Consider the following 24,466-nt stretch of genomic DNA (forward strand, 5'->3'; position numbering starts at 1 on the left):
ACCATTGTCAGAATAAGGCAAGAGGCAAGACCTCTCGCATAGATTTGGGTTTGCATTGCATAATGACACAAGATAAACATCAAAAGCCCAAAAGAACTATCAACAATACATTAAAACATGTTGCTTACATGGAGCAAGAACTGACGGTCAAGCTCATGGCCCCAGTCCATGAAAGAAGAAGAACATCTCTTTTCAAGAGGAAGATCAACACTGAGAAGAAGAGCTAGACGAAGCATTGAAGGAAGACATGGACGCGTAAAGAGAAGCTGCCACGACAAGAAGACTGAAGACAAGAGAAGATGTGAGGTTCTAAGAAGTGAGGAGCCATGTGAAAATCTCTGAGAGAGAGAGAGAGAGAGAGAGAGAGAGAGAGAGAGAGAGAGAAAACCCACAACCCAATGTAACCTGTCCCAATAGAGTAAAACCACCTCTGAGCCACCGATGATGTAGGCCATGTGGTAGATGTATGTGTGTGCACTTTAGTCAAGGTCGTAGGCACTTTTAGCCTTGGACACAGAGAGAGAGAGAGAGAGAGAGTGTCAAGGACTATGAGTTTAGGGACTTGAGGCACTGGTCGTGGACTATCAAGTAAGAGGGAAACTTGGTATAGGATCCAGGTGTGCTAGGAGTATTCACTTGAGGGGAGGCGTTGAAATATACATGTGAATAGGGTGTGTGTGGGAACAAGCCCTTAGCAAGAGATTGTAAAAGAGAATCTGTAAATGTGAGAGAACCTGTGAAAAGGTGAGAAGTATTTACTGGGAGAGAATAAAGGGTAGCATGAGAAGATTTAGGAGGTGTGGAGATATTCTAGGAAGAGGTGGAGAGAAACAAGCAAAAGAGGTGGAGTGAATCAAGGAGGACTCAGTGGGATTAGATGCTTGGATGTAAACTATATAAATTGAGGCATTGGCCTAATGAGAATTTGCTGGTTTTTGATTACCCATGCCTACATTAAGCTATCAGTTAATTGCTCACTAATCACATCTTAATTATCATCTAATCTCTTTGTAAATGATATTGATTCTAGCATTTGATCCACCATAGCTCATCACATTGCTGCAAATTTAACATAAAGGAGTGCAAAGATTTATGGATCATGTAGGTTATTATTATAGATTCATCATATTTTACAATGATATATTGCATCCACTATTTAGATTACTCGTAATCTTCGAATGGACTGAGGAGTGTCTATAGGCTTATGATGCATTGAATAAGGCATTAGGAGGTGCATCTATTTTTAGAGGTGCCGCCTATATTGCATATCCTTGAGAAGTATCAATTTTGGATAAAGCATGGTGTTATATTGGGTCACAAATATAAAAAATAAAAATTTCACAAATTATAGTGAAACTAATTCTTGAACTATTGCTATAAAGGAGAGCAAAGATTTATGGATCACGTAGGTCATTATTATAGATTCATCGTATTTTACATTGATGTAGTGCATCCACTATATAGATTACTCGTAATCTTCAAATGGATTGAGGAGTGTTAGCAGGCCTACGGTGAATTGACAAAGGCTTTGGCAAGTGCCCCTATTTTGAGGCCAAATAATTGGGACTTGATTTTTCATGACCACATTAATGCCTCCAACTTTGTGATTGTTGTGTATTGGTGCAACCGAGCAAACTCAAATTAGACTACAACTTGGGTGTCTTTTTCTTGATGTTTGACAGGGGATTCAATGCAAAAAGGAAGGGGTGGGAATTAAACGAGGCGGAAATGAACTACACCACTACAGAGAGCAGGAAGGATTAACAATAGTTTATGCAATTGATTGCCAATAAATTTGTGTTCTTTCTAGATCACCAAGCCTTGTGATACCTTATCAATAAACCATACACAACTGGGTGAATGACGAGATGGTTTTTATTTTTTGGTTCCTTTGTTATCTAGAGGTTCATACTTCTATTCCTTCGGGACTTGGTATCATTAGTTATATCGTCTCCACTCTCTCGAGAAAACTTGTCTTAAGTTATTCAGGCGCGATGTATGCCATGATCAGTACCGGAGTCCTTGGATTTACTTTCTGGGCTTATTATATATCTACCATAGGCTACTGATAGAATTTTATTTTACTCATAGTCAGGAAAGGGAAACAACATGTATGCCATGATCAGTACCGGAGTCCTTGGATTTACTTTCTGGGCTTATTATATATCTACCATAGGCTACTGATAGAATTTTATTTTACTCATAGTCAGGAAAGGGAAACAACATGTATTGGCAGATTATATGTCAAGGATCCCCAACGGAGAACCTACCATAGGAGTTGATGATGAATTACCAGATGTAGCTTTGTTCAAAATCGACTTGGTGCCCGAATGGAGCGAAGAAGATTTTGAGTAACTTATAGATTCCCAACCAATAAGGCCCTAAATAAGGTTAGGATGCAAGACAACATATTAAGTTATCAATTAATAGCCAAGAAAATATATAAACTAGGTAAAGATCATGTGCTAAGGGGCTATGTAAGGGAAGACAAATTCCCCTCTATTCTAGAGGAAGCACATTGCAAAATTGAGGGAACACATTTTGCTGGCAAAGTGATAGCTCGCAAGATTCTGCAAGCTGGTTTATGGTGGACAAATATGTTTGGAGATTCTATGGAATCCATGAAGAGGTGTGATGAATTTCAGTGCTTCAATGTGCCTCAAGAGAAGGACATAATGCCTCCTGGTAATTCTGCAATAATCATTTAAAAAGTGAGATAGATTTTGTTAGGTCCATCAACCCGGTAGCTCAGTAGAGTCAAGGTCGTTATGTCATTGTAGTTATCAGCGATTATTTCACCAAATGGGCAGAGGCCCACCTACATATGCGAACAACTAAATTTTATATGAGCATGTGATTTCAAGATTCGGGTGTGCCCATTAGAGTTGGTCAAGCGATAAGGGGTTACAAAGTGGTCAAACACCTTCTGATAGGTTTCTTAGTGTAAGATTCCTCCCCAGCCCTCAAGATGTCCAGTATCTTTCCCTGTAATCAATCCCCTCTTCAGAATAATAAAAGATCTTGTTTCTACCTATTTTGGCTTAGAGAGAGAAAATATTTTAGAGAGAGATTATTCAGTTTTTAGATATTTTTGGATGGAAAAATATCTCTTCTTATTAAAATAAATTTTTCTGAAACAGAAGTTCAAAAAGAATTTCAGAAGGTGCATTAGAAATAAATTATAATATGTTCAAAAGGCCTTAGCCTAAGGGTCCAGATTTTTTGAAAATTTTAGATTAAGGTTCCTATGGACCAATAAGATTAATCCAAATGTAGGGAAGAGAAAAATAAAAGAAAAACCTCCTAAAAATGAGTTAATGTTCACATATTAAGATGAAGAGTGGACTAAGGACTAAGGAAAATAAATAAAAAATTGATTTTTCACACCTCAGGATAGGGATTCCCCCTCATGAAGTAGGCGTCTTTTTCTCATCATTGCTTTTCGATTTTAAATCAATAAAATTAGATATTTCATCTCTCCTCTGTCCTAATTCAAAATTGGATCCAAAAAGTGAACTAAACTGACCCAAAAATGGTCAAAAATTAACCAAACTGATCTGAAAAATTCTAGAATCAGTTTGCTTGGTTAGAGGCTCATTTTTTCTTATAAATAGAAGCCTCTCCCTTTGTAGAAGCTTAATAGTGTTTTATGCACTGCTACTCTACTCCTCCCGAGAGCCGCCAAAAACATTGAATTCATTGATAATTCACTTGTTTTTGACTATTTCCTCTACAAAGAATTGGTGGCCACTCTTGATCCAAGCAAGAGTAGAACCCTCAATCCCTCAAGCCAAAGGAAAGCTCACAAAACTCTATGTAAGTTAGAAATTCTACTTTTTTTAAATTCTATTCTATGGTTTTCTGATTTCTTGCTTCTGTTAATTTGAAATTGGATGTTATGCCTTGATGGAAAGGCTTCCCCCTTCTCTTCATTAAGAATTTTAGCCTTTCTTTATCCTAAAATGAGAAACAAACAAATTGAGTTAAACTTTTCCTATTGATTGCTCTTTACAAGTGAAAATTGATTAGATTAGAGTGTTTTAATTCATCTTGGGATAATTCTAAGTAGATTTAGAATGTAAAAATTGAGAAATGGTCAGCCATACAAAGGAGGTTATAGCAAAATTTTCTTAAATTTTATGAAAATAAGTTTTATCTTTATGTTATTCAAAAAGAGTAATCCCCTCCGTTTGTGTATTCTAAAAGTGTTATTTTCATTCTATGCATAAAAAGATGCATATTGAAAATATTCTTATTATAAAAGTGTTACTTTCATTAGATTTAAATTCTATGCATAGAAAGATGCATATGGAAAATATTTTTATTATAAAAGTGTTACTTTCATTAGATTTAAATTCTATGCATAGAAAGATGCATATGAAAAATATTTTTATTATAAAAGTGTTATTTTCATTAGATTTAAATTCTATACATATAGAAAGATGCATATGGGAAATATTTTTATTATAAAAGTGTTATTTTCATTAGATTTAAATTCTATGCATAGAAAGATGCCCATGGAAAATATTTTCATTATAAAAGTGTTATTTTCATTAGATTTAATTTCTATGCATGGAAAGATGCATAAAAGATTTTCATTATTATTATAAAAGTGTTACTTTCATCAATATTGATTTTTATGCAGTGATGCATAAAAGAAGTTTTTTTATTATAAAAGTGTTACTTTCATCAATATTGATTTTTATGCATAAATTTTTTTTTAATTATAAAAGTGTTACTTTCATCAAAATTGATTTTTATTCTAAATTGATGATGCATAAAAGAAATTTTTTAATTAAAAAAGTGTTACTTTTATCAAAATTGATTTTTATGCATAAGGTGATGCATAAAAGATTTTTTTAATTATAAAAGTGTTACTTTCACCAATATTGATTTTTATGCATAAAGTGATGCATAAAAGAATTTTTTTATTATAAAAGTGTTACTTTCACCAATATTGATTTTTATGCATAAAAGATTTTTTTAATTATAAAAGTGTTTCTTTCATTAAAATTTATTTTAAGCATAAAATGATGCATAAAAGAATTTTTTTATTATAAAAGTGTTACTTTGATCAAAATTGATTTTATGCATAAATTGATGCATAAATGATTTTTATATCAAAATTAGGGTTCTTTTCAATTCTATGTTTAATTTTCATGAATAATTGATAAATGAATAAGTAAATACTCTGTTAGAGAAAAAAATTCTATCGTTTCATATTCACTCGGATATTACTGAAAAAACTCAAAAAAAACTATCAAAGTCGGAATTTCAGATAAATGATTAATTTATTCTTCATAGGAATTCATGATTAGTTTAGAAATCAGTTAAGCAAATATTCAATGAATGAAATTCAAAAAAATAATAATTAAAATATCACCCCCCTTTTGAGAAAGATAGTTCAGGAAGAACCTTACTAGACTCAAATCCTGAATCAGGCTATGACCAAGACCAAACTCCTTCGTCAGTTTCAAGGAAAGACGATCTGACCAGTTTCAAGAAAAATATACTCAAATCACCCACCGAATCTGAAACTAAGTTGACACTCTTTGATTTTGATATGAGGATCAAGGTTATAGAATTCAAGGAATTCTGTTTGAAATTCAGACCTGCGATCTAGAAGTCTTGGATACGGATTTACGATATACTCATTGTATTCAAAAGAAAATCAAAATTGAAAACTTGCATAGAAACCCTGTTTTCTTAAAGGACTGTCTTACGCCAGAATGCTGGAGGGAGCATTTAGTATATGTGTTTTTCTAAGGGAAGTTCGGTTGCAACAGGGCGGTATGATGGGTGAGGGTCGACGAAGCGGTCCCTGAGTGAAGTGCCAGGACACCTAAGGAGGATCCTGGAGGGTTCTGACCAGGCGATGCACGGGCTCGTGGTGCTTAGGACACCCATGCGTATGTCGTGGAAGATATATATATATGATGAAGAAAAAATTATTGTAATGTGTTACTGGATCTCGTTTGCTTACGAGCTGGTCTCGACGGAGAGTCCAGAGTGGTACCTGTTTTTGAGAAACAAGGAACTGGATGAAAATTTTGAGTTATGATATCTATAATCAATAACTGTTTGTTCAATGGATCATTTTATAAGTTCAAGTTTTAAAGAGGAGTGTGTGCGTATCTAGCTAAAGTTAAGAAAGGCATTCAATTATGGGTGGGTGAGTACTTGTCTGGTTGGCTAACCCATGGGCCGGATGGGGTTAGGAAACTGGAATTAGTAGAGTTTTAATAATGAAATTGAATAATAAGAATACGCTTAGAACTCGAATAGTTAAATAATAACCTGAAGACTTCTTAAATGAATAGATCAACGGCTGTGCTTGATCTTGAATTAGTAAAAAAGTGTTGATTAGTTTTCCTTCTATTAGGTTTACTCAAGGGAAGGATAATTCAGTATCTTGACCTCATTAGAAAAATTCATTAAGAAAATCAAAATGGTGGAATCGTCCCCGTTTTTCGGGCATGGAAAATTTTTCGGTTTCGATTTTCGGAATGCCACCAGCATAGTCTCGTACCCAGACATTTGAGGGCGAGGCCTCGAGTGGGAAACCCTGCCTCGCGCAAGAGGGAGCTCCTTGTTGCCAGCAATTGGGAATCCGGTGCGCGGAGGGGACAGTGGGATCTCGCAGCTGGTATCAGAGCGCTGTTGTAAACTTATGAAACAACAGTAGAAATTGCCTAAAATTCTAAAGTAAATCTGTGAAAAAAATATATTTTCACTTGCTAAGATTATGTTTTAAATGAATTCATAAATTGAAAACTCATAAATTGAATTAGATTTTTAGATGGATACCCCAAATCTGTCTAGCATTCCTGGACTTTCCCAGGGTCAAGATATGATCGCCTTTGTCTTTGAACATCTCGTCAACTCCGCTACAACCCGTGTAAGCAGAGTGAGGCTTGCCCATCACTTTGCGGATCTATACTTTCTTGATCCTATAGAGCGACGTCGGTATATGTGGTTCTTTGGAGGAAGATGTATTAATATCAATACCAATCAGCGTCGTCAGAGTGAGGCTTGCCCGTCACTTTGCGGATCTATACTTCCCTGATCTTATAGAGAGGCGTCGGTATATGTGGTTCTCTGGAGGAAGATGTATTAATATCAATACCAATCAGCGTCAGGGACTCAGGCAAAATATTTCCTTAGCCATGATCTTGATAAGGCTAGGGGTTGTTCATTATGTATAACTCTTTAATCATTCACCTAGGAATTTTAGAATTTCTTGCCGAGTTTTTAGGCTTCTTAGTTGCTTTATCCCTAGAAGTAGAATTATAGCACCTCTTTCAGTGATGAATCGTGTTTATCATGGCATGTCTTCTTTGCAGTTTTTCTTCTATATGCGTACGCGATTGAGGTAGTGACTTTGGAGCCGTGATGCTCTATGTATATATCTCAAACTTTTGATAATAAACGATGTTTTGTAAAAAAAATTTAAATTATTTTCATGATTGTGAATATGGTTGATAAAATTACCAGAGTGAATCTTGTTTCAAGAAGTATGATGAAATAATTATCTGTTTAAACAATAAATCACAAAAATTAAATAATCATAAATCTGTTGTCAAAGTTAAGTTGACAAAAATCTCGTTTTGTTAGAATCATGAGGCGTGCGGCCCGTGCAAGGCAACCGGATCCTCTAACTGATGATGAGAAAGAGTTAGATCCGGATGTTCGTAAAGCCCTGCATAGATCCCAACCTGGTCCCTTCAAGGGTGAAGGGGAGCAGTTAGGTGAAGTAATGGAAAAGTAGATTGAGGCAATGGAAGAATATTTTGATGTAACTGGCTATAACGAGAGAAGCAAGATGGCTCTCGCCAGATTAAAGATTGTGGAAACGGCCAGGGTCGCATGGAAGGACCATTGCGAGACAAACCGTCTCGACAAAAATACCCAGACCTGGTCAGATCTTAAAGCATACCTCAGGAAAAGGTTCTGTCCTCCGGGCTTCCTTGAAACCAAAATGAATGAGTTTTTAGAACTAAAGCAGGATAGCCGGACAATTGAAGAGTACCATTAGGCCTTTGCCCTTCTCCTCAAATATTTCCCACAATTGGATGAAGAGCAGTTGATGGCCAGATTCATTCGAGGAATGAATGAACGAGCCATTGGACACCTTAGTGAAGAATGCCAAACTTATCTCAATGGTCGAAGCTATAAGAATGGCAAAGGACTTTGCCACAGCCTTTGTTGTTAAGATTCCACCGAAGCCTGCACCCTCTAACTTTAAAAGATTTCAAATTTCGGGAAGTACTTCAAACTTTCCTCCCCCAAAGAGGCAGCAAGGTCTAAATCAGAATCAAGATACTGGGAGATTCAAAAGTGAAGGAAGACCCTTCCCACAGAACACTTTCTCAGGAGTCCCACCTATTTCAAGGATTCAAAGGGATGAGCTCAGAAGTGAGAACCGGTGTTTTGGATGTCAGGGTTTTGGTCACCAGCTTAAGACTGCCCGACTCTTGCCATGTCAAGAGGACAGGGAAGTTAAGGACCCAGAATGCAGAGACCAGCTCCTTCCTATCAGTCAAATCAGGGTCCATCTCGTCAAAATCAGGGCAATCCCAGGATGAATGCAGCTCAACCATCTGCCTTTGTACAGAGTAATCTCAGAACTCCTTCCCAAAACTGGGGTAACCAGAGAGAAAGAGTTCTGCCTTCCCAGTCTCTGCAGAAGCAGCTAGAGCGGTTACAATAGCAGAAGTAGTGGAAGAGAAAAGAGGCCAGAATTATGCCGCAATTGAAAACCAAGGGCCAAATCGTCAATTCTTAGTCATCCATACTCCAGTTGAGTATAAGGGTAAGTCATTCAAACTTTTGATTGATTCAGGCAGTACTCATTCATTTATTTTCCTAGGATGCTTGCGTAAGCTAGTCTTAGAACAGAAATTAGGGAAACCTATGCAAGTTGAATTGGCGAGTGGGAAGATTCTTTTCACTCGCCTTGAGACAGATCGTATTCAGTTCAATCTAGATGGGAATGTAACTGACTGCCAGTTCAGAGTCTTTCCTTTGGGAGTTTCCGACAGAATCCTTGGAATGGATTGGCTCCACAAAAGTCAAGCTGACATACACTGTCAAAATGGAACCATTTCCTTCCATGACCTTCACGGGAACAAAGTTCAAGGAACTAGAATTTTCGGATCCCCAGATCTGCAGTTAGTAAAAGCTTCTAGATTACTGAAAGGACTTAGAAAGAAGCAACTCATTTATGTTGTCAAAATGAATCCAGTAGACACAAAGTTAAAAGCTAAAGAACCTGAATGGTTAAGTGAATATGATGATTTATTCCCAGTAGAGCTAACAGAGATGCCTCCAATTCAGGAAGTAGATCATGTGATAATTGACCCCCAGAGCTCAGCCAGTAGCCCAGCGCACGTACAAAATGCCAGTTCCTGAAGCCATCAAACTCAAGGAACAGCTTAGATAGCTGTTAGAACAAGGGTTTGTAAGACCCAGTGTTTCACCTTGGGGAGCGCCAGTTCTCTTTCAGAAAAAGAAGGATGGAACGTTAAGACTCTGTGTGGATTACAAAGGTCTCAACCAGATAGTTAAGAATAAATATCCTATCCCTAGAATTGATAAGCTTTTGGACAGGCTAAATGGAGCCCAGATCTTCACAAAGATAGATCTCAAATTAGGGTATTACCAGATCAGGATTAATGATCAAGATATCCTGAAGATAGCCATCAATACTCGCTATAGGCATTATGAATTCACTGTCATGCCATTTGGATTGACAAATGCCCCAGCTACATTCAATCGCCTAATGCAAGACATCCTCAGGGAATACTTGGATGATTTTGTTCTTGTTTTCTTTGATGATATTCTGATTTACTCAAAGAATGTAGCTGACCATGAAGCTCATGTCCGAAAAGTTCTTGAGATTCTAAGGAATCACCAACTCTTTGCAAAAAAGAGCAAATGTACTTTCTCTGCCGACCATGTTGAATACTTGGGCTTTTTGGTATCTAAAGATGGAATTTCTCCAGATTTCACAAAAGTCCAAGCAGTCATAGATTGTGGCCTGAACCAAATATAGTGAAAGAAGTCAGGGGATTCTTGGGATTGACTGGTTGGTATAGAATTTTTATACCAAAGTATGCTCTAATAGCTTCCCCCCTGACTAATCTTCTCAAGAATATTACCCCGTTTCAATGGTCTGCCAGTGCCAGAGTGCTTTTGATAAGCTGAAAACCGCCTTGGTAACCAATCCCGTTCTGAAGTTGCTAGATTTTTCCCTACCCTTTGAGGTAGTAATAACTGATGCCAGTGGTTTTGCCCTGGGAGGTGCACTCATGTTGCAGGAAGGTCATGCAGTGGCCTATGAATCCCGAAAACTCAGAACGCATGAGAGGAATTATGCTGTCCACGACCTGGAACTACTTTCAGTAGTCTATGCCCTGAAGTTGTGGAGACATTACCTACTGGGTCAAAGATCCACTTTGATGACAGATCATCAGAGCTTAAAGTGGATCTTCACTCAGAAGGATCTCAACATGCACCAAAGAAGGTGGATACAGACCTTGCAGAAATTTGATTTTGAAATCAAGTACCGCCCAGGCAAAGAAAATGTGGTAGCAGATGCCCTCAGTAGAAAAGCCTCCTTGCTTACAATTACAGTGGTGTCAAATCTATTGATTAATGAGGCAAGAGAGAAGATCATGTAGGATAGATTCTTTGGCCCTATTGCTACCCTACTTATGCAGGAAAGCAAAACTCCTCAGGAGGTACTATCGAACCGAGTTCAAGGGTACAGCCTGGATGATGGAATTATGTATTATAATCGCAGGCTATGCATTCCCAATGATGAGGGGACTAAGGGTCAAAGTCTAAATGAAGCCCATGAGTGACAGCCTTATTGCAGGACATCCAGGTTTCATCAAGACCTACATGTCTGTAAAGAAAAGTTTTTTTTGGCCTGGTCTAAAAAAGGATGTACTTAATCTTGTACGTCAATGGCTGACATGTCAGAAAGTCAAAGCCGAGAGAGTAAAAATGCCTAGGAAGTTATATCCATTAGCCATCCCCCAGATGAAGTGGGAATGTATCAGTATGGATTTTATTATTGGATTACCTTTAGCTTTAGTGCAATCAGGTTACAACTCCATCTTCGTGGTAGTTGATAGACTAACCAAAGTTGCCTATCTGATTCCAGTAAAAGAAACCTACACTGCAGCGGATGTGGCCAGAGTGTTCCTCAAGAAAATCTTCAGATTGCATGGCCTACCCAGGCAAATAGTAAGTGATCGAGATGCCAAGTTCATGTCAAGATTCTGGACTGCATTTTTCGAAGCAGTAGGAACTTTCTTGGATCTCAGCACAGCTTACCACCCCGAGACCGACGGTCAAACAGAAAGGGTAATCCAAGTAATCGAAGATATACTTCGGTCATGCTATGGTGACAGGGAACCCAAGAAGTGGCTAAGCTATGTGCACCTAGTCGAGTTCGCTTACAATGCTTCTTATCACCGAAGTATCGGGATGAGCCTTTTCAAAGCTCTGTATGGACAAGATTGCTCAACTCCATTAACTTGGTCCGACCCATTGACTAGGGTCGAGATATCCAGACAGATGCTTGACGACATGGAGCAGCAGATGCAGTCAATTCGGAAAGATATAAAAGCTACCCACCAGGATAGACAGAAGCAATATGCAGATAAGAAGAGCACAGATAGAAAATTTGAAGAAGCAGATATAGTCTTCATTCGAGTACGCCCCAAAAGAAGTTCTCTATCTCTTGGGAAGTACAAGAAGTTATCCCCCAGGTATTGTAGGCCATATCTGATTACAAAGAAAGTAGGTGACTTAGCCTACGAGCTTTTTCTGCCTCCTCATCTCAAAGTAAATAATGTATTTCATGTCAGGCTACTTAAAAAGTATGTGCCAAGCCCGAATCATGTGCTTGATGATGAAATCTTAACTTCTTCAACCCAAGGGCAGATGGAACTCCAACCTGAAGAAATCCTTCAAGTTCGAGAGAAGGTTCTCAGGAACAGAATTCTGAGAGAATTATTGGTCAAATGGAAGTTCTATCCTTGTGAAGATGCCACCTGGGAGAAACAAGCCGAACTGTTGTAGGATTACCCTCAGTTTACGAGATGAGAACATCTTGCGTTTTCAAGTGGGAGAGAATGTAAGATTCCTCCCCAGCCCTCAAGATGTCCAGTATCTTCCCGTGTAATTAATCTCCTCTTCAGAATAATAAAAGATCTTGTTTCTACCTATTTTGGTTTAGAGAGAGAAAATATTCTAGAGAGAGATTATTCAGTTTTTAGATATTTTTGGATGAAAAAATATTTCTTCTTATTAAAATAAATTCCCCCGAAACAGAAGTTTAAAAAGAATTTCAAAAGGTGCATTAGAAATAAATTATAATCTGTTCAAAGGGCCTTAGCCTAAGGGTCCAAATTTTCTAAAAATTTTAGATTAAGGTTTCTATGGACCAATAAGATTAATCTAAATGTAGGGAAGAGATAAATTTAAAAAAAAAAGAAAAACCTTCCAAAAATGAGTTAATGTTCACATAAGATGAAGAGCGGACTAAGGACCAAGGAAAATAGTTAAAAAACTGATTTTTGACACCTCAGGATAGGGATTCCTCCTCATGAAGTAGGCACCTTTTTCTCATCATTGCTTTCAATTTTAAATCAATAAAATTAGATATTTCATCTCTCCTCTCTCCTAATTGAAAACTGGATTCAAAAAGTGACCTAAACTGACCAAAAATGGTCAAAAATTGACCAAAATGATCTCGAAAATTCTAGAATCAGTTTGGTTGGTTAGAGGCCCATTTTTTTCTATAAATAGAAGCCTCCCCCTTTGTAGAAGCTTAATAGTATTTTATGCACTATTACTCTACTCCTCCCCAGAGCCAAAAACATTGAATTCATTGATAATTCACTTGTTTTTGACTATTTCCTCTACAAAGAACTGGTGGCCACTCTTGATCCAAGCAAGAGTAGAACCCTCAATCCCTCAAGCCAAAGGAAAGCTCACAAAACTCCATGTAAGTTAGAAATTTTACTTTTTTTAAATTCTATTCTATGGTTTTTTGATTTCTTGCTTCTGTGAATTTGAAATTGGATATTATGCCTTGATGGAAAGGCTTCCCCTACTTTTCCTATTGATTGCTCTTTAGAAGTGAAAATTGATTAGATTAGAGTGTTTTAATTCTTCTTGGGGTAAGTAGATTTAGAATGTAAAAATTGAGAAATAGTCAGCCATACAAAGGAGGCTATGGATTTTTTTTTAAAATTTTATGAAAATAAGTTTTATCTTTATGTTATTCGAAAAGAGTAATCCCCTCCGTTTGTGTATTCTAAAAGTATTATTTTCATTCTATGCATAGAAAGATGCATATTGAAAATATTTTTATTATAAAAGTGTTACTTTGATTAGAATTAAATTCTATGCATAGAAAGATGCATATGAAAAATATTTTTATTATAAAAGTGTTATTTTCATTAGATTTAAATTCTATGCATAGAAAGATGTATATGGGAAATATTTTTTTATTATAAAAGTGTTATTTTCATTAGATTTAAATTCTATGCATAGAAAGATGCATATGGAAAATATTTTTATTATAAAGTGTTATTTTCATTAGATTTAATTTCTATGCATGGAAAGATGTATAAAAGAATTTTTTTATTATTATAAAAGTGTTACTTTCATCAATATTGATTTTTATGCATAAAGTGATGCATAAAAGAAATTTTTAATTATAAAAGTGTTACTTTCATCAATATTGATTTTTATACATAAAGTGATGCATAAAAGAATTTTTTTTAATTATAAAAGTGTTACTTTCATCAAAATTGATTTTTATGCATAAACTTTTTTTTATTATAAAAGTGTTACTTTCACCAATATTGATTTTTATGCATAAAGTGATGCATAAAAGAAAATTTTTTATTATAAAAGTGTTACTTTCACCAATATTGATTTTTATGCATAAAAGAATTTTTATTATTATAAAAGTGTTACTTTCACTAATATTGATTTTTATGCATAAAGTGATGCATAAAAGAATTTTTATGATTATAAAAGTGTTACTTTCACCAATATTGATTTTTATGCATAAAGTGATGCGTAAAAGAATTTTTGTATTATAAAAGTGTTACTTTCATCAAAATTGATTTTAAGCATAAAATGATGCATACATTTTTTTTATTATAAAAGTGTTACTTTCATCAAAATTGTTTTTATGCATAAAATGATGCATAAAAGAATTTTTTTATTATAAAAGTGTTACTTTCATCAAAATCGATTTTATGCATAAATGATTTTTCTATCAAAATTAGGATTCTTTTTAATTCTATGTTTAATTTCCATGAATAATTGATAAATGAATAAGTAAATACTCTGTTAGAGAAAAAAATTCTATTGTTTCATATATATTCACTCGGATAGTAATGAAAAAACTCAGAAAAAACTATTAAAGTCGAAATTTCAGATAAATGATTAATTTATTCTTCATAGGAATTTGTGATTAGTTTAGAAATCAGTTAAGCAAATATTCAATGAATGAAATTTAGAAAAATAGTAATTGAAATATCACCCCTTTTGAGAAAGATAGTTCAGGAAGAACCTTACCAGACTCAAATCCTGAATCAGGCTATGACCAAGACCAAACTCCTTCCTCAGTTTTAAGGAAAGACGATCTGACCAGTTCAAGAAAAATATACTTAAATCACCCACCGAATCTGAAACTAAGTTGAGACCCTTTGATTTTGATCTGAGGATCAAGGTTACAGAATTCGAGGAATTCTGTTTGGAATTCAGACCTGCGATCTAGAAGTCTTGGATACGGATTTAAGATATACTCATTGTATTCAAAAGAAAATCAAAATTGAAAACTTACATAGAAACCCTGTTTTCTTAAAGGACTGTCTTACTCCAGAATGCTGGAGGGAGCATTTGGTATATGTGTTTTTCTTAGGGAAGTTCGGTTGCAACAGCTGGCGGCGGGGAGTGTTCAAAGGACGGCTCACGCGCGGCAAAAAACCTGCCCAATTCTTGACCAGCCTCAGTATGGTGAAAAATGGTGTTCTTCTATTACGATGGACGAGGGTCGACGAAACGGTCCCTGAGTGAAGTGCCAGGACACCTAAGGAGGATCCTGGAGGGTTCTAACCAGGCGATGTATGGGCTCGCGGTGCTTAGGACACCCATGCGTATGTCGTGGAAGATATATATGTATGATGACGAAAAAATTATTGTAATCTGTTTACTGGATCTCGTTTGCTGACCAGCTGGTCTCGACAGAGAGTCCAGAGTGATACCTGTTTTTGAGAAACAAGAAACTGGATGGAAATTTTGAGTTATGATATTTGTAATCAATAACTGTTTGTTCAATGGATCATTTTATAAGTTCAAGTTTTAAAGAGGAGTGTGTGCGTATCTAGCTAAAGTTAAGAAAGACATTCAATTATGGGTGGGTGAGTACTTGTCTGGTTCTACTAATTCCAGTGGTAGGGTGGTGGCTAACCCATGGGCCGCCCGGATGGGGTTAGACTGGAATTGGTAGAGTTTTAATAATGAAATTGAACAATAGGAATACGCTTAGAACTCGAATAGTTAAATAATAACCTGAAGACTTCTTAAATGAATAGATCAACGACTATGCCTAATCTTGAATTAGGAAAAAAGCGTTGATTTCTTCAAGTTAAGTCAGTGATAGTTTTCCTTCTATCGGGTTTACTCAGGTGAAGGATAATTCAGTATCTTGACCTCGTTAGAAAAATTTGTTAAGAAAATCAAAATGGTGGAATCGTCCCCGTTTTTCGGGCATGGGAAATTTTTCGGTTTCGGTTTTCGGAATGGCCACCAGCTTAGTCTTGTGCCCGGACATTCGAGGGCGAGGCCTCGAGTGGAAAACCCTACCCCGCGCAAGAGGGAGTTGCTTCTGCTACCAGCAATCGGGAATCCGGTGCGCGGAGGGAACAGTGGGATCTCACACTTAGTGGTGCACTATAAATATTCACCCTACTACCCACATGCTAATGGTCAAGAAAAAAGTACCAACAAAATTTTGTAGTTCATAATGACTAAAATTGTGGAAGGTAGGCAAAGCGACTAGGAGCATAAACTAACTGCAGTCCTATGGGTGTACTGAACATCATTTAAAGTGTCAATCGAGAAAACATCTTTTAAACTAGCATACGGAGTAAAGGCAGTGATGCTCATGGAATATCTAGTGCCAAGTTTAAGGGTTGTAGTAAGATAAAGATGGATGGAGAATGCATAAGCTGAAAGAATGCTGGACTTGGAAATGCTAGATGAAACTCAATTGTTAGCCAAGCATGGTATGATGGTGGAAACATATAGACACAAGGGGTGGTTTGACCACAACCTCAAGATGAAAGAGCTTGAAGGAGGATCTTTGGTATTGATGTATGAGGTTGGGTCAAATAAATGCAAAAAGATAAAACTACGAGGGCTAGGACCATTTAAAGTCATAGAGTTGACCCAAAGAGGGTCGGTGTGTTTGAGACAATTGATGGAGTAGAAATGGAAGGCTTCATCAATGGGAGTAAACTAAAATTTTTTAACAGCCCTCTGACTCTAGATATGCTATTTCACACATCATAAAAAGAAACACAAAAAAAAAACTAAAAACTAAAAAAAGAGGCTCAAGAGGAGGCCAAGGCAAGGGAGACTAAAACTAAACAAAAATGAAGCAACAGACATTACAAATAAACATGGCTACCCTTTACCCTGATAGAGAAGGAGGACCTAGAGATTGAACCTACAAATGTTTGTAGATATTTCAGGAATTTGCATACCTTGCATTGTATTAATCGACATGAGAGCCATTCATATCCTACTCTTGTATGAAACCTAGGACAAAATGGGGCAACCCTTAGCTGCAGTGAACAAGAGCCGAAATTCAAAGCATACACTAAGGAACAATCAATGTTGTGGAAGTTTTCAAAGTTTTTATGTCCACCAAAAATAATATCCTACCTAGGAAGGTTTATGCATGTGGTGCATGTATAAGTGCGCCGACTCTTTTTTAGTGGTTCCAGACCACCTAGTCAGCTCCTAGAGAGCAACGATTATCTCAACTATGCTAACAAGGGATCTAGAAAATACTTGATGAAGAATAATAAAAAACTCAAATAATACAAAGATTATGACCATTCAATTGAATACAAATTGAACAAAAGTAAACATGAAATATGTTTGTAATAAGAAGAGATATAGATAGAAGATACCACATAAGACAAGATTGGGTGCAATCTCCCCCTCATGTGTGTAGCTCCACTTCCACGACATAAGTATTTAGAGAATTTTATTCCATAAAAATAGCCCAAGGAGCTAACAATAGTTGTGCTTACAATTTGGGCATGCTTTTCCCACTTTTGAGTTTTGCTTTACATATTATTAACCATATCAAAACTCGTAAGGTTTGTACATATAAAAACCTTTGCCCAAATATAAATGCTAATGGGCCTTTACACATGAAATAACTTTGTGCACATTTGCACATATAATAATCTTGTGCGCATTTGCACATTTAATAACCTTGTGCACATTCACACATTCCATTAAGCTGATTCCTGCATACATTAAATCAAGCATATTTTTTTACAATTATTAAGCATAAAAAAATATGATAAAATATATACCTGTAACATATGCCCAATGCGACAAGCCAACGCCAAGCATTGAGCTACCAATCTGCTTGTGCTTAGGGGAGTTAATCATGACTATGTGCAAGTTAGTTCCTAGATCCTTCATGTTTTTGGATAGGAGTTAACACACAGACATGCATGTAATTGACATTGAGTATATTGAACTATGCAATACTGAATAGGGACAAGAGAGAGACCCATAAGACATTCTTGAATATTAGCTCAGACTCTCAAAAGTATAACAATCCAACATCTACTAGTGATCTCCTATCTCTCATAACATAACCTAGAGAGTTCCCCTTTTGCTTCTTACATCCATTCGGGTACTACCTATTTACAAGAAGCCGTAAAACAAGTTTGTTACAAAATAAGAAGTCTTAACCATGGTGAGTTTGTTACTGAAGGGAACTTTGGGCGGTGGCCAAACGGGCTGATTGGCCACCAACATGCTTAGGAGGAATGCAAAAATCAATGAAAATATTGATGATGCTATTGAAGATGAGCTCAAAGATGAAATGTCAAAGATGGCCTTGTATACACATCAATAGACACTGCTTTTGTACGAATACCCAAAATTAAATTAAAAAAATTTGAGTAGAAACCTTATAGCATGTAAATGAGTCCCAAAATGTGCCCAAAACTTTGTTAACTTAGTTAACATCACATTATAGGATATACCTTCTCCACCTAAGAGGATAGCTCAATCTGAGATAATTAAAAGAACAACTCTAGGAGAAGATGACAAGGGGTGAGAGCTAAGAAAACCCAGTCTAATACCAATTATTGGAGTGGAGATTAAAGCAACAACATACACATAGATTTACACGTAACAAGGAAGGAGAGATAGATTGAAGCACAATAGTCAAAGTAGATTGATGAATGAGAATAAGTGAAGTACAATTGAAGTGGCATGATAAGGTCACCTACACACACTCATAAGAATGCGTACATACGCTTAAGGAAAAAAACCTCCTAAAGAGGAAAAAAATGCACCAACCATTACTAGCCTACATTCGCATATTGCTACCATATCAATGGCTGCACGTAAGCTTTTCCTTTTTTATAGTTATGGGTGGGTTGTCTCTTTTAATGGTCATAAATTTGATTGGGGTCTTTGTTGGAGCTTGTTTTTCTAGTGTTCATAGTAAAAGTTAGCGTGTGCATCTATAGCTTCAGCATATTGGAGCCAATGCTCATAAAATGTACCCCCACTTCTTCTTACGTTTTTGTCTTCTTGCAGGTATAGGAGGGATTTTTCCACACAGTTCCTCTAGCTAGATACAAAAACCTAGGAAGTGCACCAAGGCAACTAGAATGGCCAATGCACGGCTCTAAAAGGGAGATGAAGGAATACCCATGTGTAGTGCTAGAACAAAGCATACTTTCAACCAATCAAAATAAGGATAACCCTTAAATCTATCCGATTTTTGTTTCCAAAATCTCTACTATATATGAAAAATAATTCCTTAGAAGAAGGGCTCCTTAAAATCTCAGTCGATTTGTCTTAATTATTGCCGGTGCAAATACACTAGAATGCTATTTGTTTTTTAGCATTGCCGAAGTGCACTCTACCTCTTCTTATAGTGCCAACCCTATGTATATAAGTGGGTGCACCCAAGACCACATGACAAAACCAACTCTTTAACACAACACATATTAATGACACCTCTAACACCTTCCTCCATTCAAGCAAGGGACACCATTAGGATCAACCACCCAAGCCCTACGACCATAATGGAATCAATATTAACACTAGAGCTATACATCCATGCATGATTGCACCAGCCAGAAGTGCACCAAGGTAAACAATATGAGCACTATAGTATTTCATTAGGCTCTCATCTTGTTATACTCCTCCAAAATATCTTATGAGGGAGATGAAGTAACACCCATGTGCACTCTACCTCTTATAGTGCCAACCCCCCCTCTACAACCACTCTAGCATATGCAAAATCAAGCAGGTGCACCCAAGGCTATGTGGTGAGACCACTCATTCAACCATAACTCATGCATAAATGGCACCTCCAACACTCTCTTCCTCAACAGAGGTCACAGGTTCCTCAACCATGGTTGTTACACTTAGGATATAGATAGTTTTATATGTTATAGAAAATTATGTACCTATCTACTTTGGAAGAATATCCATGATTGATGATGACCAATCTATGCATCTAGTTCTGTAAGTGTACTTGGGGTTTTGAAACAATGACTTATAACATGCTCTACAAATAGTGGTTATGACAATTATAGCTAATTCTTTTGCTATAAAAAAGGTAGTTCTCCAACTCATGGGATGTACTTCCTGAATTCTAAGATTCACCTTAACGTTTGGTCTTGCTTTTTGTAGTGGATCTGGCTTGTATGCCATCATGAACCAAACATGCTTCCCTTATGTATGTGTGTCCTAAGATGATTTCATAAGAAAATGGTTGATTAAATTTTATTGTAATAAATGTGTAATAAAAACGTGAACATCTTAATCTTCAACTTGTGTAATAGGTCCATAAAATTTTCAATGGCACCATTAGCCTCTAACCATAATGTTGGCCTCTTCCATCATTGGAAACTTTTTCACCAAGTCACCATCATTTTTTGGTGAAAAAAATTCCATCATTGGAAGTTTTTTCACCAAGGCTCTAACATTTTTTGGTGATGACCATAAACATGTGTATTTTACAAGCCATATCATTTATAGTTATATTCTATAGGCCATATCATTATAGTTGTATTCTACAAGCCATACCATTTTGTATAATAATATCTAGGCCACTTTCGACATCAAATAATAAAATTTTAAGGCCAAAGTAATAGTCACATCTTTACATGTCTACAACAGTAGAGAAGAACAATGTATGTAACCATAAATCCATAATAATTTTTTAAGCCAAAGAAACAATTTGCAAAGGCTTTGAGATCATGGAGAAGATGTATGAAACAATAAATCCAAGGGTCATCCAAGAAACAATTTGTAAAGGCTTCATTCTCCTTCACCAAAATCAACACATTCTACAACAAGTGATAATTTCACACATAACATAACCTAGTACTACTTCCCACACACACTTGGCCAATTGAGCACGACCATTATTGTCCACACACTGCTAGACTACTATCCACATATCTAATGCTATCCACCACGAGCTACTGATGAGCTTGCATTCTCAACACTCCCCCTCAAGCTAACCATGTCCATCTCCTGTGCTCCAAGTTTGTCTTTGAAGTATTCATACTTCTCTTTACCAAGTGATTTGGTAGAGATTTGCAACTTGCTCTTCTGTCTTCACATATGTTAAGTCAACCTGTCCACCATCTAATAACTTCTCCCTGATGGACTTCTATGTGTTTGGTCCTCGCATGATAAATCGTATTACTAGCCAACTGAATACTACTCATTTGTCACAATGTATGACAACTCATCCATCATCATGATATCCCAAATCACCAAGTAACTTTTTCAGCCATACCCTTTCACATGTAGCCATAGCTACTCCTCTATACCTTACCTCTATGCTAGATAAAGCAACAATTGTGGGTTGCTTCTTTACTTCTGCAACTCCTTGTGGCACTTCCCATGCTAAATGCATACCCACTAGTTTCATAAGCACTACTTTCCCAATCTATATCTATGTAACCATATACCATCACATCCTTTCCATGCTCATAAAATAAACCATAATGAGTATTGGTATTTGTATATCTCATGATCCTCCTAAAAGCATATAAATGTGGCTTCCTAGGACTCTACATAAACTGACTCACTAGTCCCATCGCATAACATAAATCCGATCTGGTGATAGTTAAGTAAATCAAGCAACCACAACCATCTTTCTATACATAGTAACATCATCCAACTCATAACCAAGGGATCAGCCCTTAGCTTTATGTTTTTCTCCAATGGTGTTTCCATAGGCTTGCATCCAATCATGCTATACTTTGCTAACATATTCATAACCAAGGGATCAGTCCTTAGCTTTATGTTTTTCTCCAATGGTGTTTCCATAGGCTTGCATCTAGTCATGCTATACTTTGCTAACATATTCAAGGCATATTGCCTTTGCACCAATCGTATACCATGTGATGTCTTGCTAACCTCTAGGCTAAGAAAGAATCTCAACTCTCCCAAATCTTTCATGTCAAACCTGATTCTTAATGATACCTTTATGTTAGCTATATCATTCCCACGATCACCTGTGACTATCAAGCCATCCACATAAATAACAATCACCACCATATATTCTTAATGATACCTTTATGTTAGCTATATCATTCCCATAATCACCTGTGACTATCAAGCCATCCACATAAATGACAATCATCCACATAAATGACAATCACCACCATACCATTCTGTGTCTGAAGAATATGAATTTCGCACATGAAGTCCAATGCTAATGAGATACTAATCTTGTCACTCCATGCATGTGGTGCTTGCTTCAGCTCATATAATGACTTCTTCAATCTAAATCTGGGTGTACATAACCCTGTCGCTGTTACATAAACACTTCTTCTTACAACTCTCCATTCAAAAAAGCATTCTTGACATCCATTTGGTATAATTATCAACCTTTAGATGTAGCCAATGAAATCACAAATCTTATAGTAGCCATCTTAGCCACTGGGCTAAATTTCTCATCATAATAAAGTGCTTGAGTTTGTCCGTAACCCATGGTGACTAGCCTTGCCTTATATCTTTCCATGGATCCATACAACCTACATTTAACCTTATAAACCCATTTATAGCTAATCACATTCTTGTCATTTAGTAACTCATCCAAATCCCATGTGTCTTTATATGCCAATGCATCCATAGCTTTGTCCCAAGCTGCTTTGCCAATAGCCTCATCAAAACAAGCAGGCTCCACATGCTTCTTCATCATAGATGTCATATATGCATAGCATATCCTCTATATGCCAACCTTTGCACGAGATATATCACCCTTTGTGATCTCTTTAATGGCTATGGATCACTCTATGAGCTTCATGAGCTTTAACATGTGGCAGTATATACCTATCATGCTTTACATGTGGAGTTCTACTCGCTAGAATTCCCAACTCATCATCAGGTCTCTCTAAACTAGATCAAACTCAGAGCCAAGCCTTTCTCATGTTTGCTGAATTAAGTCTTCATGGTTTCCTATGATAATCAGGTCATCCACATAGATAACTAAAGATAATGTGAGGGAGAGGGAGAGCTTGAGTTCCTTGCAAGCAAACACACACACACACAAGCGTGCAAGACACAAAAGAGAGATGGATGACTGATTTTTCTTCTCTTCTCTACAACCATATAACTAAAAGATAAGAGTACATACATAAAGGAAAAGTACTCTCCTACAATAACATACAATGGTCAATCTATAGTGCGAACCTGACTATATGAGCTAGCACTATAACTATGCCATAACCCTAGTACTCCAAAGTGGCTGTCACTCAGCTTGTCATCCACCACTGGTGGTGGTATATCAACCATAATCTCACCAACCATGCCAGATGTATAAGTGAGGAAGCTATCACCCAGGTGGGTTATCAATGTCCACCCCGTAGCACTAGTTGAGCTCGATATCTCAACACTCTCCCTCAACTCCACACACTGCATTCCAAGTAAGCTCCTAAACTTGTGGAGGTTCTATGTGTCCATTGCCTTTATGAAGATGTTAGCTACATGATCCTTTGTGCTGAAATATACCAGATCTACATCGCATGCTAGAACCTTCTCCCTCTCAAAGTGATAATGCAATACTAGGTTACTAGCCAACTGTATGCTACTCATGTTGTCACACAATAAATGACAACTTCCCTATCCATGGACTCACCCATATCACCAAGTAGCGTCTGAAACTAAGCTACCTCATAAGTTTCCATAGCAGCACCCCTGTATTCTGCCTCCTCGACAAAGCAATGGTTGGCTTCTTCTTACTACTCCAACTGACATTAACACTCCCTAATGAGAACATAAAACTATTGGTAGATCTCCTGTTTGTAATAGTACTAGCTATTCCAGCCTCATAGAAAATTCCACAATCAACTATGGACTTTATGTACCTGAGAATCTGTCTAGCTACATCCAAGTGTGTCTTCCTAGGGGCCTGCATAAACTGACTCACAAGCCGAACAAAATAGCTCAAGTCTGGCCTAGTAATGGTAATGTAGATCAAGCTACCCACTATGTGCCTGTACATAGTGGGGTCCCTAAGCTCACTTGTATCTGCAACGGAAAGCTTTGTGTTCTAATCTAATGGCACTGAAATAGACTTATAGCCTATCATACCATATCCAAACCATACTATCTCTACAATAACAAAATACCATGAGGTTATCTCACCACCTCTATGCCCAAGAAATATCGTAGCTCAGCCAAATCTTCATCTCAAACTTCTACTTCAAAAGCCTCCTGACATCATGTATGTCAGCATCACTATCAACAATCATAATCAAGTCGTCCACATGCATAATCCCTCTATTTGTCTTTTTCACATAAAGTTAAAAATATATATTGAATATCTGAAATCCAATGGTAAAACAAGATACTCCTCAATCTTACTTGACCATGCTCTAGGTGTCTACTTCAAGCCATATAAGGCATGCTTAATGAGAAGAGTATACCAATTTACTATTAGACAAAAGCATGTGCAACAATAGTGTACTTGTTGAATAAGACACATACACCAGATATTCATGAGAGTACACTATAGATGAGGATAACTAGCTATAGACCTGACATTGGGAACTTGAAGGTTTTTGGTTGTGTGTGCCTTATGTACATGTGCTTGTTGATGAGAAGAGAAGAGAAGGAAATTGGATCCAAAGGCAGA

At 36.7% G+C, this 24,466-nt stretch overlaps 1 long non-coding RNA gene across 2 annotated transcripts in view; it reads left to right on the forward strand.

Annotated features, from left to right (window-relative positions):
* The window catches only part of LOC147613720 (uncharacterized), a 30,199-nt gene extending 14,825 nt beyond the window's left edge, over positions 1-15,374 (forward strand). Inside the window, exon 3 of one of the 2 annotated variants that reach the window (XR_015263167.1) lies at positions 14,976-15,374. This is a non-coding gene — a long non-coding RNA (uncharacterized LOC147613720). Of the gene's footprint in view, positions 1-5,786; positions 6,010-14,975 lie in introns of those variants that run through there. The other variant, XR_015263168.1, reaches the window with a different exon arrangement.
* Positions 15,375-24,466: the final 9,092 nt, after the last annotated feature.

Source organism: Cibotium barometz, chromosome 43 (genome assembly GCF_041138505.1).
Source record: "Cibotium barometz isolate CiBa-2024 chromosome 43, ASM4113850v1, whole genome shotgun sequence".
NCBI classification, from domain to species: Eukaryota; Viridiplantae; Streptophyta; class Polypodiopsida; order Cyatheales; family Cibotiaceae; genus Cibotium; species Cibotium barometz.